Source organism: Mytilus trossulus, chromosome 1 (genome assembly GCF_036588685.1).
Source record: "Mytilus trossulus isolate FHL-02 chromosome 1, PNRI_Mtr1.1.1.hap1, whole genome shotgun sequence".
Taxonomy (NCBI): Eukaryota; Metazoa; Mollusca; class Bivalvia; order Mytilida; family Mytilidae; genus Mytilus; species Mytilus trossulus.
This window is the reverse complement of record NC_086373.1, coordinates 78,393,511-78,399,559: the sequence shown is the minus strand read 5'-3', so window position 1 is coordinate 78,399,559 and position 6,049 is coordinate 78,393,511.

Below are 6,049 nucleotides of genomic sequence, written 5' to 3'. Positions count from 1 at the left end.
TATAATTCTCAACATACTCATTACAACCATAAATTAAATTTAAGGACACCTAAAGCAAAAATGTGTAGTTATTATTTTGACACCGACGATAATGGCAGAAATTAACATTGTTATCTATGTTGTATCAATTAATTTTATGGTCTAAATTAAACTCGTTTGTGTCTCATGTTGTTCGGATGGCCATGGGTTCGTATTTTTATCCAGTTAAAATCAGATTTATTATTTTGTAAAACTAATTGCTGTTTGTCATTCAAGAATGATCTCGGGCAAAATCTTAAAAAAATAAAATTTAATCTGAACTTGCGTCGATTCGATTTGTTTACCTATTTCGAGAGAGGGAGTGCACACGAACTTCCACTACAAGTAGTTTATTGTTGAAATAGTAAATTTTAGGTGAATGTCATTTGACCTATGCCATACAGACAGATTCTGCTTTATCTTGCATTTTTTTTAAATATTCGCGCCAAGCAACCAACAATCAATCAAAAAATCTAATTTTCATTTGCTTTTTTTTTTTTTTTAAATATGTATATGAATCAATGTTACAGTAGCAAGAAGTCGAAATATCGCCACAATAGTCAGTCTTTATACTAAAAGTCTTGTACTATGGCTCTAGTTGAGTAGTGCACTTCTGGAATTACTTTACACTACTTAAAATGACAATAATAACAAATTGTCCTGAACAAAACTTCCAATATTTGTTAATTCATATATGCAAGTAAGAATAAGAAGATAAGTTTGCACAGACAATGGCGGTAAAAGATACAGACGTACTCTCGTTTTCTATTTGATTTTATAATTACACAATGGGGTAAGGAGGTTCTCATGATAGAAATGTAACAAACATTCATACAGTAGTGCTTATGCATTGGTATGTAGAAAGTGGGAAGAAAAGAAGATCTCCACAAGGAATAAAAAAGCAAAGCAAGCATGTCAATCTTGAAACAGAATTCGTTCTTACCAAAAATTTATTTACCAATATTTAATATTTTTAAAAATACCAAAATTTGTGCTTGGATAAAGAGAGACAACCATAACGAAAATGTTCATTTTTTAGAAATATTACTACACAATAGAAGCCCTTTAAAACAAATATTATAAATCCACCAAATCAATCATAGTTTTTATCCAAATACTTTGCAGTTGGGGAAAACAGAAAAGGATTGCATATAGAAATTGTATCAGTTCCGTGGATCACTAGCTGTGTCTCGCCTGACAATTGCTGCTGTCAGTGTTTAAGTGTAATGTTGATTTTTAAAGTGAGTCCATCTATCAGTTAACTACATAATTTAAACAAGAGTGCACATGCTAAAATGTCTCGCCTTCTTTACTAAGCATCGATTTTGTGTTGATAGTCAAATATAAAGGTTTATCGCGACGGTACAAGTATCATCTATAATACTAAAATTACAAGGTCCAATTTGTCAGCCGTCATCACGTAAAAACGACGAATCAAAGAATTTAACTTTATATATAAGTAATATAGTACAAAGCTGTAGATTAAAAATTACACCACTCACTCCAGGCCCTTTTGTTTTCACGTAATTAATATTGCCAATAATTAAGAAGTTCCGGGTCGAGTCTGATACCGATACCGATACCAATAGTATATTCACTTGTTACCTATTACCTTATTTGAACGTTCCGCATCTGACAGGCGCACCACCAAACGGTGTATTTAGGATTAATATGCTATATACACGGGTCATAATCACAGGGTTGACACTACTAATTTTAATCATTTAATCAGTAAGTCTTTCTAAGATAACAATACGAATACTAAAAATCTGGACTAAAAATAAGGCGTATAGGTACAGTTTTCAATTTGTTAGCGGGCATGACGTAAAACAGCGAATCAAAGAATTCAATTTTATTTATAACTAATATAGGACAATGCTGTTGATTAAAAAATACTCCATTCCAGGACCTTTTGTTTTCCAAATAATTAATATTACCAATAATTAATAAGTTCCAGTTCGACGGGTTCAAACAGAAAGATTTGAAAGCAGAGAAAACTGTGTATCTTATAATCGGCATGACTTTATCAGATGACAATACTAATACTAAAATAAGGCTTGCGCATAGTTATATACATTAATTCAGTCACGGACCCGCGATATCACGGGTGTGTTCTAGTATTAACTAAACATGATCCAAAAAAATAAGGTCAATGTTAGTTAAACCAAACGAGAAATACATGTACACCAAATATAGTTGAATTATTGCTTATAGTTTCTAAGAAACAGAATTATTCAGGAAAACTAAATATTAACCAATAAACCATGAAAATGAGGTCAAGGTCAGATGAGTCGTGCCAGACAGACATTTACACCCCCAATCAATCTATGCAGTACATATAGTTGACCTATTGCTTGTAGTATCTAAGAAACACATTTAACCAGGAAAACCTAACATTGACCAATAAATCATGAAAAGAAGTCAAGGTCAGATGGTACCTGCCAGACAGACATATACGCCTTTCACACAACAAATAGAGTTGACATATTGCTTATAGTTAAAGAAAAACAGACCAAAGCACAACCAGATGATCCACAAGGCGCAGCGTTATACGACCGCAGAGGTCGAACCCTAAACAGTTTGGGCAAGTATGGACACAACATTCAAGCTCGATACAGCTCTGAATTTGGCCCCTCACTTATTGAAACCCCATGGAGCAAGTACCCCAAAACTCAGTTCCAGCCTTTCCTTTGTAGTAAGAAACCTTGTAGTATAATTTCAGAGAGATCTATACACTTACACACAAGTTATTTTCTGTAAACTAGAACCATGCTTCTTTTTGGCCCTTTATTCCTAAATGTTCAGGGTTATTAACCCCAAACTGATACAAAGCCTTCCCTTCATTATATAGAACCTTGTGGTACAATGTCAAAGAGATCCATACAATAAAACATAAGTTATTGTCCCGAAACTTCAAAAATGCATGTTTTGGCCCTTAATTCCTAGACTGTTTGCCACATTACCCTTAATTTTTTTGCGGTCGTATAAAAACTGAACATTGAGCAATGAACCGTGAAAATAAAATCAAGGTAAAATATTACTGCGAGACTGACATGTACATCATAAAATATTTTCATACACCAAATATAGTTGATCTATTGCATACTAGTATAGTATTCGTAAAAAAATATACAAAAACCCAAAACCTTAATTTTGACCACTGAATCATGAAATTGAAGTCAAGGTCAGATGACACTTGCTTGTCGGACATGTACATCTTACAATCAATCCAGACACCAAATACAGTAGGCCTATGGCATATAGTATCTGAAATATGGACGACTACGAAAACTTGACCTTGTTCACTGATCCATGAAATGAGGTCGAGTTCAAATTCATAAATTTCCATGAAGGCTTGACAAAGTAATTGATGTCTAAAAACTTTAATGTTGAAGCTGCCGACACCGTTGCCGTGGCATCTAGGATCTCTTTCGAGATATAAATTTTTCAGACTCGACAAGCATAGTTGAGATGTGTTGTTAATGAAACAGTTAATCAAAAACATTGTTAAGGATAACACTTTTGTGTTCCAATATTTATTTTGTCTTGATCACTCTAAAACCGATCCATCGTATTTCTAGACGACCAACTGCAACTCCAAAGGGACCTGTAATCTCTAGAACAATAAGCTAGGACATCTGAATGAGATTCAATAGCACAAAATGCTACTGGCAAACTGTTAAGTATAAACAGAAGCAAGGGTCCACATACATAGTTTTACAACCTTGTCCATCACATTCTAAAACGAGTCAATTTTTACAATGTTTATCAGAGTGTATACAGTAGTACGAACTGAACTGGACTACACACACCAACATATGCTGGGTACAAAGCAATTTCTACTCATGGATTTCTATACGTATATTTTAAACACTATGTGGTATGGGGTTTGTTCATTGTTAAAGGTCGTTCGGTAACCTACAGTTGCTATCTTCTACCTGAATAGTATATGCATCAACAAATGATAACCACTGAGGCGTTTTTATGTGAATTATTCTAAAATTGGTATTCTAATGTTTCTAAATAAATCATAGTAGTTGGACTTTGAAATGCCGATCATATCAGTTCTGTCATTAAAGTTTTTGTAAGATAAGCCCAAAACTGCATATTTATTTATTCATTTCTATTCTAGAAATGTTGATTGATCAAATTCCAGAATTAAATTTTCAATAAGATTCCCGGTAAAACGTATAGCTAGGTAGATATTATATGGCCAAGAGCAGATTTACTTTTTGAGCTTACAGCAACTGACGAACTTGTGCCAAGTGATGACAATAGTTCATGTAACCCTTGGTCCATGAGCTAAAACACACTGAGATTAAACATTGAGCACACTATATTGCTTTATCTTGAGGGCATAAACATTAGTGTGACAAAATAGCTTGCCATACGTTACCCAACTGTCATGAGTTGTATAAATGCAGAGCTATACAAATTGTAAAGGCATGTGTTAAACCTTACCCGTTGATAAAAAAGCTATGGCTGTGTTGGTCCTTTCTCATTAATGGAAAAATAAAGTCTTAGAGTAGCACTTAATGTATTGGCCTTTTTTACTAATGGATTCAGTCAATGTCTTCATTTCATGATTCATCATTAATGGATAACAGACGATATGTCCGAGTATCTGTACTGATCTACTCTTGTTGATGGATAACAGATGATATGTCAGAGTAGCTGTACTGACCTACTCTTGTTGATGGATAACAGACGATATGTCAGAGTATCTGTACTGATCTACTCTTGTTGATGGATAACAGTCTGAATGTCAACGTATTTGTACTGATCAACCCTTGTTGATGGATAACAGACGATATGTCCGAGTATCTGTACTTATCTACTCTTGTTGATGGATAACAGACGATATGTCCGAGTATCTTTACTGATCTACTCTTGTTGATGGATAACAGACGATATGTCCGAGTATCTGTACTGCTCCACTTTTCTTGATGGATAACAGACGATATGTCCGAGTATCTGTACTGATCCACTTTTCTTGATGGATAACAGACGATATGTCCGAGTATCTGTACTAATCCACTTTTCTTTATGGATAACAGACGATATGTCCGAGTATCTGTACTTATCAACTCTTGTTGATGGATAACAGATGATATGTCAGAGTATCTGTACTGATCTACTCTTGTTGATGAATAACAGACGATATGTCCGAGTATCTATACTGATCTACTCTTGTTGATGGATAACAGACGATATGCCCGAGTAGATGTACTGATCTACTCTTGTTGATGGACAATAGACGATATGCCCAAGTATCTTTACTGATCTACTCTTGTTGATGGATAACAGACGATATGTCCGAGTATCTTTACTGATCATCTTCTCTTGTTGATGGATAACAGACGATATGTCCGAGTATCTATACTGCTCCACTTTTCTTGATCGATAACAGACGATATGTCCGAGTATCTGTTGTTGATGAATAACAGACGATATGTCCGAGAATCTGTACTGACCTACTCTTGTTGATGGATAACAGACGATATGTCAGAGTATCTGTACTGATCTACTCTTGTTGATGGATAACAGTCTAAATGTCAACGTATTTGAACTGATCAACCCTTGTTGATGGATAACAGACGATATGTCCGAGTATCTGTACTTATCTACTCTTGTTGATGGATAACAGACGATATGTCAGAGTATCTGTACTTATCTACTCTTGTTGATGGATAACAGACGATATGTCAGAGTATCTGTACTTATCTACTCTTGTTGATGGATAACAGTCTAAATGTCAACGTATTTGAACTGATCAACCCTTGTTGATGGATAACAGACGATATGTCAGAGTATCTGTACTGATCTACTCTTGTTGATGGATAACAGTCTAAATGTCAACGTATTTGAACTGATCAACCCTTGTTGATGGATAACAGACGATATGACGAAGTATCTGTAATGATCCACTCTCATTGATGGATGACAGACGATATGTCGGAGTATCTGTACTAATCTACTCTTGTTGATGAATAACAGACGATATGTCAGAGTATCTGTACTGATCCACTCT